This window comes from Prinia subflava, chromosome 19 (genome assembly GCF_021018805.1).
Source record: "Prinia subflava isolate CZ2003 ecotype Zambia chromosome 19, Cam_Psub_1.2, whole genome shotgun sequence".
Classification (NCBI taxonomy): Eukaryota; Metazoa; Chordata; class Aves; order Passeriformes; family Cisticolidae; genus Prinia; species Prinia subflava.
This window is the reverse complement of record NC_086265.1, coordinates 4,968,459-4,984,235: the sequence shown is the minus strand read 5'-3', so window position 1 is coordinate 4,984,235 and position 15,777 is coordinate 4,968,459.

The window sequence follows — 15,777 nt, the reverse complement described above, 5'->3', positions numbered from 1 at the left end:
TCAAGGCTCTTGCTTAGGAACCCAGGTGAAGGCAGCCCTGTGTGTGAGAGATTACTGCATTAATGCCATTTCATATTTTACTGTCACTTCATCTCATTGACAGGAATTATCTGGAAGTGAAAAACCTCATTGTTGGGGTACATACAAATGATGGGTTCAGGCTCTGGCCATGAGTCTCTTGTGCCAGGCTGAGGAGCATTTCCCTCTGAATATCCCTCCTCAAAGCCCTCTCTCCCCTCACTGCTGGCACAGCAAAGGCAGCACTTTAATGGTTTGAACACATGGCTCTGCTGGGCTGACATGTTCAACTGGAAGGAGCAGTCACAGCTCCTTCCCATGGAAAATCCATCTGTTCCCCTGCATTCCCTGGTGTGTGGGGTCTCTGTGCTGGGGCAGGGGGGACAGTGGAGTGGGTATTATTTGCTGTGCACCCAGCTCAGCTGAGTGACACTGTGCATGCTGGAGGTGGTGAAGAGGGGGTGCTCAGGCACGTTCCCTTCCCTTCCTCTCCCTTCATTTACTGCTTGAGACTTTGCTTTGTAAGAAAAGGCTGGTTTTTACGTTGGGGCTGTTATTTATTCCCCTCAGCTGTGCTCATGCTTGCAGAGGGCTGCAGAGCTCCTTGGAAGAGCTCCACAGGCAGCCTGTGCTGGAGAGCCAAGGCTGGGCTTGGCAACGGGGGCTGCAGAAGGGGCTTGTTCAGGGTGGAGGTCCGGGAATTAATCTGAAGACAAGGTTTTGTGTTTCTTTTCCCCTGGAATAATTGAAGCCTGGCTCTTTCCAGGCACTGAAAACCCTCCAGCAAAACTTGAAGGGCTGGCTGTGGGGCAGAGGGAGTGTGGTCCCCATGCCCCAGCCTCCCACTGACACCCAGGAGTGGGGCTGTGGGAGTTGTGGCCGTGCTTGGCTGAGGTCTGACCATCCCGGTGGGATTTCTGTTTTGGGTTGGCAGTGGTGTGGGCTGGGATGTTCTCTCTCCATCCTGGGCAGGCTGTTTTTGGGCAGTCATTATCTGGCCTGGGTGCTGCATCCCGGCGTGCTGCTCTGCCCACTGCAGCTGCACATCTGCTGCCTGTGTGCCTGGGGCACCTCATCAGGGACACACAGCCCAGGGAATGGCACAGGTAGCTCCCAGCCTGAAAACTAAGGCATTCCATCTTAATTTGAGCTGTAAGAAGTATCTCTTTTCCTGTGATTTATGGAGCAGGATCAGGCTGGGAGGCCCAGGTGGGTCCTGCACAGCCCACAGGGCGTGACCCGGGTCGGAGCCCGGTGGGGCCAGCGCAGCCTGTGCTGGGCTGGGCTCAGCCTCCCAGAGCTTTGAAGGCTGTTTGTGTTTGATGGGCTGATGCGTGTCAAATGCAATCCAGCTTCCCACTGTCTGCTCTGGCAGCCCCCTGAGGTTGGCCTTTGACAGATAAAGCACCCCCTCCCCGAATTTCTGATTTCACACTGATGCGCAAACATTCTTTGGCAATTTGAGCCCATTGTATTAAAGTGGTTAAATTCCTTAAGCATGTGCCTCTGAGATGACAGTGGTGATATTCATTACAGAAATACAGGGGTGGTGGCAGTGCTGGCTCTCTGGCTGTGCCAGACCTGTAGCAGTGATGCACCCTGAGCCAGTGGGAACCCTCCAGAGGCTGTGGATGTGATATCCACGGAGCAGTGGACACACATGCTGACACACAACAGGACATCCATGCTGTCTGCAGTGCTGCAGCATGCACATCCCTGCTCTCCCTCATCCTTCCTGTGCTGGAGCAGCCACACTGGCCACGGGAGCAGGAGCTCTGTGTGTGTGTGTGAATGAGGAAGTTAAAACATGAATCTTTCTGGGGTAGCGCCTTTGTATTTGTGCTGGACCTCAGAGAAATCACTCCTGCCTGTTCTAATGTCAGAGTATTGTGGGACCTGGCTATTTGACCTGATCTGGAGCCTCCTTTTCCAGCCAGGAGTGCTCATTTGGTCCAGGAATAGCCTGGAAATCAGTAAAAAAGATCTCAGAAAGGGAAGTAGCTTTGGCAAATGCAAGAATTGAATTGTTCTTTGCTAAGTGGAAGAGCTGGAGGGGGCACCATTGCTGGGGTGTGTTACAGTCCTGCCCTTCCTCTGTGAGCTCTTGCCTCAGAAACTGCCCCATGTGATGGAGCCACTTGTGAGTTAAGATTTAGTTTCAAATGTCTTAAGTTATTATTGATGCTTGAAAAGGTTACATCTGCAACTCATTTTCTATGTCATTGACGTTCTTTTCTGACAAATAATTTCAGAAATATGCAGCAAAATGTTTTGGCCCACAACTGCTGCAGCTCACCAAGTGTGCAGACCAAATCTTTACACATTTTTGTACAAAAAAGCTTAACTCCTCATGTTCTCTCACAGCTCTGCCTGCGCAGCCAGGCACAAGGAGGACACAAATCCTTGCTGCTGGCCAGACCTTGCTGCTTATGCAGTGCCCAGGTGGGTGATGAGAGGCATGGTGGGCACAGGGTGCAGGCACAGGAGCTCTGCTCCCCTCCTGCTCTCTGCCATGGGTTGGGCTGGGAAAGGCTCATCATAGCACTCTGTAAAAAGTGCTCAGTGCAGAATGCAAACACAAGGGAAAGAAACTGGTAGGTGACCAGTTGTAGTCACAGCCACATCTTCAGTTCCAGAGAAACACAGATGGGGAAGGGAATACTTGGTGGTGGTGCCAATCCTTTGTAGTTTTGTTGGCGCTCAGGATTTGATGTGCAGGAGTTATGTGGTTGCAAGACCTGGAAGAGCTTCAGACAACAAACCTGAAAGGAAGAATTCAATCATTTTTCTGGGGTAGTCAGACACTGTTTGCCACTGCTCCCCACCATGGTGTCAGTGACTGCCAGGCACACTATTCCTGGGCTCACAGGAGCATCCCAGACTGCTCCATGCAGAGGGCCAGGCTTCCTGGCTTCCCAACATGGTGATAATTTGAGGGAGACATGATCCAGATCTTTTGAATGAGAAATCAGTAAGTGTTCTTGACTTTGTGGTTAATGCTTAGGTGTGTGAAGGTAAAATGTGAGGCTTGCCTCCTCAGAATCATCATCAAAGCCAGGCATCATTCATGTGGTTTGCTTTGGAAGGTGGAACTTGTCTCTTTACCAAGCACTGCCAATGTCCAGCACAGCATTTGTAACAGATGGGAGCTTTTCCAGTGCTGCTCAGACAGAGCTGTGACCTCCTTCTGGTCTCATTAAATGTTAGGCAATTGACACATTCTCTTCTGTTATCTGAATTTCCAGCCTGGCTGAGAAAGGTGCTGCTGCAGCGAGCTGGGTGAGGTTAGATGTCATCTGAGTGTCTCTGCTTGATGTGCCTTTGCAGGCAGAGCTCAGCAGGAACTGTGCTATTGGGATGAAAGCCAGAGCTTAACCTATGGGCGGTTTGAAATAACTTCATTGTGGAGTGGTATCCAGAGTGAAGATGGGGCTCCACAGGAACGCTTCCCTTTCCCCAGCTTGCCTTTGTTGTTACTGCTTTGGTGAATATTAAGAGGGGTTGCTGACCCTTGCAAGCCCTCGACCTTTGTATCTAAAGGCTGGTGGAGAAGAGCCTTCTTCTCAAGCTCGCCAAGCCAGCCTTTCCCCGGCGCTCTCCTTTCTTTGCCAGCGTGACCCTATGGAAATGCGAGCTATGGAAATGCACCTCCGGAGCTGCCACCCCGCCAGCAGCCTCGGTGCACTTCCACCGTGTGTGGCTGTGCTCTGCTTTGCATCCCTCAGGCAGGGCCACGTCTTCCCTGGGATGGGAATCTGCAGTGGTCTGGCTCACATCCTGCAGGACATTCCCAGCTGGTCAGGGTGATAAGAATGACTGAAAAGTGCAGAGGAAACTTATCTGGGAGAAGGTGGGAGGCACAGGGCTAAAGGCTGCACCCAGAGCTAAGGGAACAGCACAGGAATGGCTGTGGTGGCTCCTGTGGGTGACTGGGCTGTGCACAGCTTGCTGCTTTCCATTTGGAATGCAGGAACCTGCATGGAGAGAGGGACTGTCTCTGGGCTGAACAGTGCCTTCAGGAGCGGGGGATCAGAGCTGGAGGTTTCCCAGAGTGGAATAACTGTCTTCTATAAAGCCACACTGTCCTGCAAATGGCATGGGAAGGGCAAAGAGCAGTGGAGCAAATCTTTTGCCCCTTCACCCCCCTGTTCTTGCCACTGATGGAACACTGAGGTGTGAGTGTGACATACCTTGTCATCAGTGGCCATCAAAATCTCAGATATTTACTGAGAGCCTTTGCAGAGGTCTGGGAGCTGGAAGCTCTGGCTTCAAACCCCCTGCTTTAGCAGCTAATTGTTTGTTTTTGTGTTTTATGAGAAGGTGCCTAGTGAAGCAAGACAATAACTTTAAAAACTGGATTGCTTTGGTTAACATAGCTGTTTTGAGCCCTCCAAGTCTTTTTCATGGCTCTGAGGAAGCACAGTGTAAAGGCAGATTGTGACATAACAATACCAGCAGCATAACGATAGCAGGCTGTCTCTTTTGTCTGTATTTTGAAGGCTTTTCCTAATGACAGTTAATATTTGTCCTTCAGCCAACAGGAGTTTATTTTCTTTAAAATTTCTAGCTTACTGTAACTGAGTTCCGGCATTTGTATTTTACACTTGTATTTTTTGCTATCTTACTTCTAATTCTGCAGTGCTGAGAGTTTCACATCGTACCATCTTCTTTTCATGTGGGATCATGTCTGCAAGTGGAAATGTAGCTCCTGTTCTTGCAGCTCAAGCTGTGAGAGCTCTTTGCAGAGGAAGGCATGTCATGCACAGCCTTTCGCAAGGTCCCTGCCCCGTCAGGTCTTGAGATTCTTTGAACTTCTCTCCCTTTGGGGATCTGTGCTTTGCTGCCTAAGAACTGTCAGAGGATGTTACTGTTTTCCTCTGGTTGGTGAGGATGTTCCCTAAGATGTGCTCCCATTAATCCAGCTGCATTAGGAATTGCAGTGCAAGGCTCACACAGCTGAAGTGAATCCGGTGCCGGTGCTGGAGCCCCGGTGATGGACAGTAATGAGATGCCAAGTGGATTTGCAGTGAAAACCCAACTGGCTGCACATGCAGGGCAACAGGACAGCGGCTGCTGTCATCTTTCTTCTGCAAACACTAGCAGCTAGGAGGGTTTTTTAATGTTTCATGGTATTTAAGGAGGTTTTGTTTCTAAAATCTGGTAAAACATCTCCCAGGCTCCCTCCTGCACGGTATCTGTCAGCCTTTTGGGATCAGTCAATATTAATTTGGGACCCTAGGGAATTTGTTGGGATGTTGTGGTGCTGAACACAGTTTGTGTGTCCAGACAGACAGATTGACTGTGTATGTCCTCCTGCTGGAATCACGGGTGTTTCTGTCGGCCCTGTCTGTCTGATTGGAGTGTTGTTCAGTGGATGCCCATGAGACAGACATGCTAATGAAGGGACTTCTTGAGGAGGAAGTGGTGGAGATGAATTCCTCTTCCAGGCTGTTGGGAGAAGGGACAAAAATTATATTCTGCTTGGAACATTCTCATTCTTCCTGCTGATCTCTAGCCTGGGTTTATTCCTGGCCTGCTTCTTCCTCTGTGTTCCCATGACAGCTTCCCATCCCTTCAGTTTCCATAAGGCTTTTCTTTCCCAGTGGTTTTCTTTCTCTATACTGTCAGTGAGGCATCCAAACACACTTATTTCTGAGCCTGAGCAACGCTAGCATCTCTCCTGGGGTTGGCTCTGCAGTGCTTTGTTGGTCCTGGTTGCTTTGCCCCTGTTCTGGTTGGCCTCTTTTTCCCCAAGCCTGGCTGAGTGGCATCTGGAAGTTTGCAGGTTTGGTTACTTACAGCCTTAGGAGGTGCGGAAATATTAAAAACAATACAAAAGTGAAGATAGTGGAGTGAAATTTCTGTGCAGTCTAGTCAAGGTAGAAGGGATCCTCCATAGGTGTCCTTAGGGTGATGTGCTCTGCCCCTGGCATGTGAGCACACAGCATTTCCCTGCAGGAGCACGTCCCCTCTCCAGCCAGCACTCAAGTGTTTTAGAGGAGGGGAATTAATTAAAATGACTTGATAGATTTCTTGCTTGGGTGTAATATGAACTGCATCCTCTGAGTAAGAGGATTTGTGATCTGCTGGTGGGCAGAATTGCCATCTATTTCCCCTTGTTGTTGAAGGTCTAATTGAGCTTTCTGACTGTAAGGAGATGGATGCGCACAGGCTTTGATGGAGCTCGTCTCAAAGAACGCCTCTTCCTGCCAGAGCAAACGACTTGAAAACGAGTGTCAGGCTTTAGGGCTGAGCTCAGGTCCTGGCAGGAGCAGGGGAGAGCCAGGTTTGCTGCCCTGGTGCTGCATGGAGCTTCGACTGCTGGGGAGCACAGCAAGGGCAGTGCTGACTTCAGTGGCCCATCTGCCTGTCCCAGGGGTGTTGCTGCACCCCCAGGGGGACTAAAGTGGGGATTTGAGGAATTCCAGTTGAGGAATGAGGAAACTTCTCAGTTTCAATAAAGACTTCTACACTTTCCTCAACAGCTATCGTTTCCCTGGTGTTCCCAGGCTACCTTCCTGCACTGTGTACTTATAACCATGTTTTCTGTGGTATTTTTCTCAATGAGATAATGTAAAATGCCACTGTAAATAACCTCAGGTTAGCTTTGTGCTTGTGGGAAGATCATTAAGTCCAAGCTATAACCACAGCTAAAAAATATATTGCTCCTTAGACCTCTGGTTCATTGCCCTCCACAAAAAAATTACAACATGCAGATCATTTTCCAGGAAGACTTACATCAGGGGAGTGCAGTGCTGAGGGCCAGCCCTCCTCTCTGTTGGGGGTAAGCTCCCACTCAGATGCTGAGTTTTTAATTCTGGTCATTTCTTTGTAATTTGCAGAGTAGGGGCAAGATCAATAGAGTCGCTTTGTAAATTGGTGATAGGAAACATAATTAATGGTGTTAAGGATTTAGCTAACAGTGTTGGTTAGGAATCCTAAATGACCTAATTTGTGGCATGGCTTTTGGCTGGGGATTTGGCTGACATAATCAGGTGTCCAGCAAGACGCCTGTCAGTCGTTCATGGGTGAGAATAGGGATTAATCTGAAAAAATCAAACACCTGGGAAGGGTGTGTGAGCTGCTGGTGCTACGGGGAGGGACTGAGACGTGAGTCACTTTCAGAGCCTTCAGGTTAAAAAAAAAAGAATGTGGGGCTATCTTGTACAAGCTGTTGATGATTTATTGATGTGATGATGATCCTTGGCAACCAGTTGCATGTTGAGGCCTGAGGTCTGCCAGGAAGGTGAGTAAGGAAGGTCTCAGGTGGCGCTGGGGCAAAGTGGAGGGCTGTGAGGATGTGCTGGGAGGGCAGTTTGTTTTCCCTGTTGTGGTGTGCTGCAGCAGGGAGCAGAGCCACTGTCTGATGTGGGTTTGGGGACACACTGCTCCTGCCAGACAGCTGTGGGCAAGCCCTGAGCTCCTGGAAGGGCCTTTGGGAGACAGCCTGCACAGAGCTCTGTGCAGCCCCAGTTGAGGAGAGCCAGCTGCCCAGCATGGCTGGACCTGCAAAATGTCTGCAGTTGGGTGTCCCCATTGCATGACAAGTCACTTAAAATGCATTTTCCCATGGGTGAAAGCAGAGCAAGGGAGGATCCTGCTGCATCTCTAGGCTGGCAGTGTTTGAGCTCCCCATCCCTGCCATGGAGCTGATGCTCTGGAGGATCTTCTTGGCCCCTGCAGCGCTGGGGTGCCTGGCAGGGGCTGGCTGGGTGCTGTGCTCAGAGCAGGGCTGGTGTTGGTCTGCTCCTGTGACACAGCGCAGCCTGCTCAGCTTTCCCTGGCTGTGCTGTGTGTCCATGGGGAGAGCAAGGAAGACCAGAGCTGCTCAGCTCTGTGGCCATGTGAGCCTGGGGGAGGCCTTTCCTTGCGTGGGGCTGATGGCTGGGACAGAAGCTGCTGCTTTGGACCTGTCCCAGCCCCACTCGCCTGCTGGTGGGACAGGCTGGGAGTGGCCGTGCTGGACCTCCCTGTCCTCCCTGCCAGCTCTGGCAGAGGCTCAGTGCCCGGCCCCGTGGCTCTCTGCTGTCATGCCCACAGTTTTATTGGTGCTGTGGCCCCTCCACGGAGGGTGGGCAGTGCTGTGGTGGGGCTGTGCCCATCCTGCCCATTCTTTGCAGGCACGGTGGGGGATGGCACTGGTTGCTTCCATGCTGCTGCCTGCTGGGCCTGGATGTGACATTTGGCTGGTGCTGCCAGGCCACCAGGACTGTGGAGCTCTTTCTCTGCAGCTTGTTCTCTTGGGGCACAAACTGCATCTCTTAAAGCACTTCATAAACTAACAATGGCTTGAAAGGAGGCAGTGAACAGAGTGACAGTGCCAGGGAGGCAGGGAGGAGCTGGAGGAGGAGAACCTGTGAGGAGGGTGGGCACAGAGCTGCTCTCAGGAAGGTGCTGGCTGTTCCTCTGGGTGACCTCCCCCACTCCAAGCTGCTGGTGTGTGGTGCCAGTGTTGTTCATGATTCTGTTGTACATCAGGCAGCAGAACCTGAGCCTGAGATTTAACTGTGTGCTGCAGAGCACACAATGTACTCAAGCTCTTCCTTGCACTGATGTGGGAGGGGGACTTTGGGCAATAAATAACGTGATGACACCAGGACTGAGGTGCTTCTTGAGCTGCATTGATTTCATTCAAAGGGCCTGGTGGTTGTATTGATCAGGGTCTTTCTGTACCTGCAGGGCCTGGGGAGTGGGCAGGATGGTCCCAAGCACACGTGGGTGCATGCATGATGTTTTACCAAAGCCTTTTGGTGCTTTGCACGCAGTTGCTCAGCAGCTCTGGGGTGTTTGCTCAGGTGCCTGTTTAGGGGAAGAATCTCCCCAAAGGGTCGTGGAGTTAATCATTGCTAGCTGCCCATAATGGATGGCTGAGCAAGAACCTCTGTATCTGCTTATAGACTTTAATTACTCCACTGTAATTGAGCCAATGCACAGGCTAACCTAACAGAAGTAAAACACTCTGAACTGCCCCATCCCCACCCCAGACCAGGCTGTTTTTTCCAGGCATTTGTCCCAAGCCAGAACCCCTTGCCACTGTAATAAGGGAAGCAGCAGTCTTCAGGGTCACTTACCCTCCCTGGCTGTGCCAGGCCTTGTTCCCCCCCTGACCCTCCTGGCTAACCTCCTCATTCTTAACGGGGGGCTCTCCTCTTGTCTCTCAAGGGCTAAACTTGTTAAAATGAATCACATTTGGCATATCTCCCTGTGGTGCCTCTCCAGATAAAAGTGGTCCCAGCTCGCATGCTCTATTTTTGTTTTGTTTCTGTATGTGGCAATTTTCTCTATACAAAACCCTCTTTTGTCAGTTTGTAGAAGAGATTATGGGGAGACAAGAGCCCGCCTTTTTTATATCCATCTTGCACTTTCTCATGGCTCCACGGATGGTATTGTTCATGGCCAAGGAACAATGACATTTTTCTGTTCCCATATCTGATGTGATTAAAGGAGCTGCAGAGCAGAAGTTACACTGAAGATTATAATGAACAGAGGAGACCTTGCTACTGGACATAAGATGCAAGGGAAAACCTCTTCCCCTTTTTTTACTGGATTTGCTTCCTGTAAAAAAAAAAAAACAAACCCAAGCCCCTTTTTTGTAATCTGCAGAAAATGCCTGAAATTATGCCCTGGTAATTCTGTAAGTGGACAAAGTGCATCCTGCCTGTGCTCTCCTGGCCGTGGCCTGCCTCCCCATTGGGCTCAGCGTGTGAGCTGCCACCCTCACTCCCCAGGGAGCTGCATCTCCACGTCTGGGAGAGTGCATTTGGACCAAAAAGCACAAGGAAGAGGCTTGCCAGCAAGCTCTGTAGCCCTTTTAGTAAGACCAGAGAAGACCCTGCGCTTAAAAATTATTTATCTGAAAGGACCAGAGACGTCTGTGAATGAGCAGGAGCTGGGAAAGCTGGTTCTGCATGGCTGGGCTCCTTCCCTTGAAGTCCTTAACAGCCAGGAGGGACCTCCTGGGGGGCTTTGGAAGGGGCTTGGGAACTCTGAGGGTTTTTAACCTTGTTTCCTGGGGAAATGTCTGTGCTGGGTGTGCTGGCTGCTCTCTGCCTGCCAGAGCAGGAGCCCTGTTGCAGGCTGCAGGGGCTGCTGAGTTAACATGAAGAGCAGTGACAGCCTGTTCATGTGGAGAGGGGCTACACTGGAGCACATGGGTCTGCAGGCACCAGCTTTGCTTGGCAGACAGTCTCACACTTTTATTTCAGTTTTCAGAGTTGTGGAAGAAGGGCATCTGAGGTTTTTCGGTGACTGGCATCCTTGCACAGAATTAGTCATCCCAGAGCTGGCCTGGGGAGGGAAGGACATGCTTTGTATTGCAGTTGTGTTCTCCACACACTGTTTGCTGTACACATTTGCTTTTCCCCTTGATAAGTTCTCTGTGGACTCTCGCACCAGAAGCGGTATTTACCAATGCATATTGGATCTGCTGTGTGATGCTGGAAGGCACAGCTGGAATACTAAGCTGTCTCCATCATGAATGGACAGAGAGCATGGCAGGCTCTTGCAGGAGGCTCAGTTTCATAACGATGCCTTAAGTTTTATCTTTCATGTTTTTCAGGCTCTGTGCTGCCCAGGGGTGCAGCTCTGAGCTCACAGTCAGGGTCACTCAGCTCTGCACAGAGCAGGGACACAAAACAAATCCTTTTCCTGCTGAAGACCAGGGATAACAGTTACAAGTTTTCAGGCCCAAAAGCACAAACAACAGACTGAAGAGAGAAAGCAAGAAGGATGGGACTTCATAATCTCAAGCTGTAATTGTACAATTAAACCCCAATATGCAAATGGACCAAAACTTATAAAAGTGTGAGACCTTGTGACTGATCATCCATTTTGTGACCATTTTGGGTCCACCTTGGGTGCAGCCCTGGCCAGGCTCTTGTACTGCCCAAGGTGTATCCTTTAAGGCCTTTTAATAAACGTCTACTTTATTCTCTTAGCACTGTCTTGTCTCTGTTCCAGGTCAGCCTTCCCAAGGCATCAGTAGCAGCACGAGCACTGCTGCTGCAGAGCCTGTAGTGAAATCTGTTCCCAAATACTTTTGGGTGTGCCCACCCATGCCATGGCTGTGGGAGGCCTTGGGGGTCTCTTGCTGAGTGCCTGAGGTTCCCTCTGGCCTCCCTCCTCCTGTCAGGAGATGGAGTTGATGGGTGCACAGGAGCAGAGTGGCTGGCACTGGTGCCCACACTGCTGCCTGTGCCCTGTTGCCACCAGGCTTGGGTACCCTTTGCAAAGGGATTTAGCTCACATCAGCTGGATTTGTTTCTTGGCTCTTTGGAATTTGCTTTTTAGTCAGTGTTTTTCTTTGAGGTCATGTAGACAACTCAAATGACTGCCTCTGTGTAAAGAGGAGAAGGTTTATTACAAAAAATTGAGTTTCTGGTGACAGCTTGCTGTTGCCATGCTCAGTGTTGTGTGGCCAGAACAGAGGGGATCTCTGTCTTGAGGTCCATCTGCTCCTCCTAGGCAAAAAGTGAGGAGCTGGGCAGGTAGAGCTGTGACAGGGGAGATGCTGTGGTACTTGGGCACCCTCCAGCTCTGCTCACCTCTGCATTTCCCCAGGCAGGCAACAGACTGCATTGATTGTGGGAAATGTGTTTGTGCTCTCCTCTGAAAGGAAAAAAACCCCATATTTATTATCTAAAAAATAAATCCTTTGAGGCTTCCAGAATACTTGTGGTCCTGTGTTACAGGGGAGGGTTAATTCTGGCTTGAGGGGCAGAGGCTGGTGTCAGCCAAGCAGCCCAGAACACAACATGTTAAAGTTCTATAAGGAGGGAGAAGAGCTTTTCTACCTGCAAGGTTAGGCAGGGATCAATGAATCAAAGACATAGGTATTTCATAAAGCAGGTGGCAGGAGGCAGCCCTTGGATTACTAGAAATAATGTGATATATTAGCCCTTGATTTGGCAGAGTCTGCCTTATACTAAAGAGGAGGAGAGTGTAAATTGTGATGATTTGTGTAGAGTTTCTGACATTATCTTGGCATAAAAAGGGCAATCTATATAGATAAATGCACTTGATTGAAACCGTGCATGAGAATTTTTATATGCACTTTTTTTCATGATTAGAGAAGTCTGGGATGGACATGTGAAGAGCTGTGTAAAATGAGGGTTTGTAACTTTCTTTGAGGAAATTATTTTGCCAATACCAAAAACCTCAGGATTATAATAAAGCATCCCAGGCTTTCTTTTTTGTCGATGGGCCTTTTTCTGCATTAGTTGATTAATTCTTGTTCCATATACAAATGCACTTTGCTCTTTGTGCATTAGAAATCCTGCCTGCACATAAGCTGTTAAAGCCATCACTCCAAAATGAGACTTAGGCTTTCCAGTCAAAGGGCTTTTTGTTTCCAGTTTGCAGCATTGCAGGGCTCCAGGTTTTGTCTTTTCTGTGTCAGAGCAGGCTGCTGGGATCTGAAGTCTTGGGCCAAGCGTGTCTAGGCTGGCAGGAATTCAGGTTCATTGCCCTGCTTTGTAGGGTAATCTTCACAAGTATGTCCGTGTGAAAGTCAGGTCAGTGCTGTGTTCAGATCATCATGTTGGGATTTGAGGCCTCTGGTGCTGTGTGAGTGTCCCTGAGCTTCTGTGACTCTACAAACCAGCAAATTCTGTGTGAGTATTGACACAAAAATCTTACCACAGCATGTGCCCTGGGGACTGCTGGATTCAGAAATGGAAGGATCCTTTCATGTCAGTGCAGGTGTCTGATGCAGTTCCTTAACTCTGCTAGGGACAGATACTCCTTCAGATCTTCTGACAGCAGAGCTCTGCATGGCCAGGACCCTGGCCATGGGGAGGGGGGAGGTCCAGCTCCATCTCCCAGCTCTCATGGTCCCAGGAGCCCAGCTCTGCTCGGGGCAGGCAGCCCTCGGCTGGGGATGGGCAGGTGGGCTCTGCACAGGGTGCTTTGAACAGCTAATGTAACTTCCCTGGCCATAATTCTTTCTCCTCCATTATTTCATTGGCTCTAAGTGTTCCTGCTTCGCATAACCCTGCAAAATCAACAGTTGAATTTAATATGACTGAGTAATTCATATGGCACAGGTACCGACAGTGGTAATTCAGCCTCTAAATTATGATCATAAATTTCCATGGCATGGCACTGCCGAGGGGGGTGATGATTTTATTGGGCAGAGCAGAGTCACTCAACTAATTAAACAGGGAAGGAGCCTTTGGCTGCTGGAGGAGCAGCTCAGCCTGCACAGTGAACGTGGGGCAGGCTTGCAGCAGGGCCAGGGTGTGCCATAATTTGTGCCAGCCTGCTCAGACCTTCAGCCAAAGTTGCTGCCCTCGCTGTGCTCCTCTGCAGAGGTGACAGTGGTGGCTCTGTGGGCTCTGCCTGACCCTGTGCCTGGGCCAGAGAGAGCAGCTGGCCAGCCTCAGGAGCAGGCAGGAGGCTGGCAGGGGAACTGAGGGCAGGTTTGCCTCCTGCTTTATCTGCTGTGATGCCCATCCGTGCTGGCCATTAGCTCTGGAGCCAGTCTCCAATACTCTTGTTTACTGGGCTGACCGGGAAAGATGAGGTCTGAATTTGTCTCAGATGAGTTGGGTCTCTTAGTGCTCCTAAAGAATATAATAAAAAGGCCTTTAAACAGCTTACAATTTGAAATTGAGACTAAAAGACACCAATTGCTTCCTGTTTCTGTATTAGGGAAGATCAGCTTCAGCTACTGTATTGTCTACTGAGCTCAGCTGTGTAGATAAAGAAACAGTGGAAGCAGTGGGCATCTCAAGCTGCCAGCATTGGAAACATCATGTAGCTGGCATGGGAAATTAAATGACAAGGAGTGTAGGAGCAGTGCAGGCTGCATGCACAGGACACAGATACCTGGCTTCTTGGAGGTGGTGATGGCACTCACACTCGTGGACACCCTGGTCCTCCTCATCCAGAGCTGGTGCTGGCTAACCCTGCCATGGGCACTGCCAGGGGTTTGAGCTGAGGGTTTTGAGTCTGTGTGTGATCCAAGGAGTGGAAAATGTTGGGATGCCCTGAGCACAGGCTTTGTGAGGTCCCCAGGAGCTCCAGGGCACAGTGTGGGCTGTGCTCAGCCCGAGCTGTGTGTGACAGAGTGGGGCCAGCTCCTGCTGGTGTGCAGAGGCCCCTGCTTGCTGGCCATGGCACCAGTGTCCCTGTGCTGCTGCTCTCCACCAACCACCACACCAGGGCCCCCTCCTTGCCTGAAAAGTACAGGTAGGCTCTAAGTTACTGAACCGTGGGAGGGGTTTATGAGCCAGACATGCAAGAATGGTCCAAAGTTAGAGAAAATATATTTATTACAACACTTTTCATGGGCAAGTTATCATTTTGTCAAACTTTATTAGAGAAAGTAATTAATGGGCTGTAAAAGGTGCTAGTGCGTAGCCAGTAAAAGAGCTAGTCCTGTGCAAATTGGCAGTTCATAGATTGATGGTTCCTTCTTCCCCCATTTATTAATATGGAGAATGCACATGAAGTGTGTTATATGTGTGGGCTGGTGAGCCCTGTATCTGTGCATTGGGACCATGCTCCTGGGGCCTGGCCACGGCTGCTGGGGTGCCACAGCTCCCAAATCCCTGCTCCCCTCCAGGCTCTGGTGGCTCTGCAGGTGAGCAGCACCAGGGATAAGTGAGATTAGGTGCATTGTGCTGTGGGAGGGCTGTGGCCCCTGCCCTGCAAGGAGGGACAGTGTGGCATGGCCCAGGTGCTTGGGCAGCAGCCTCTGTGCTGGGCAGGGTCTGGCCAGGGGGAATTGAGTCAGGCTGCAGCAGCTGCCACATGGCTGAGCCAGGGGTTGGTGTGGGTGCCAGCCCTTCCCGAGGCTGCGGTGGCTGTGGCACAGGGCTGGGGAGGTGATTTTTATTCTCTGCTCTTGGCTGAACTGGAGCCCCTGCCTGGCCTTTCAGCTCGGGGACCTCTGTCCCCGCTGGCTGACTGCTGTTCCAAAGGTCCCTTTCTCCTTGGCCTGATCTGCTCCTATCCCCGCTCTGTGTGTGGTGTCTTGTTTTCTCCTGGGGATTACGTTAATACCATTGATTGGTTTGTTTTAAATAGCGTTGGCTGCTAGGTCATTATTACTAGATGCTGATGCATAATTTATTGATAGAAATATTGGCTGCCTGGTAGAGGGGCATTGGCTTCCACCTGTTAACCCTTCACCTGCCCACATGATCTCTCATCGCTTCTGTGGACTCATAACATGCAGCTTTTTCCAGGCTGTTGAGAGTGATTTTATTTTCCACAAGCTTCCTTCTCTTTCTCCCCCTTGGAAAGAGAAACAAGCGGGTCTGCTGTTGGCTGCCTTACAGCCAGGGAAAAAACAGCGTGGTTAAGTGGCTGGGCTGACAGCAGAGCATGTGTTGGTGGCAGCTGGCACTGGTTTGTGCTGGTCTTGCACCATGCCATTGCAGACTGCTCCCCGTGCCTCTGCTGCCTTGGTTTGGGGCACTCGTGGGTTCATCTGCAGAGACAGGCTGGGAAAAGTGCCTTTAAGTTGTGAGCCTTGGCTGGAGGCAAGTGGGGTGATGGTGCTGCTCTCCTCCGGGGAGGGAGCTCAGCTGCTCCTGCTGCTGGGGGCTGCTGCCAGCCCATATGCAGTGGGGCTGGAGCTCTGTCTCCAGCCTGGAGCTGGCAGTTTGGAGGAAACCCATTGGCACAGGTCAGGCTGCTGGCAGAGCAGAGTGCTGCGTTAGGGAGCTGCTGGCCAGGCTTGGGGAGTGCCTGATGTTTAAAAGATCAGAAACATGAAACCAGAACTAGCCAGTGAAAACAAGGGATTTTTGC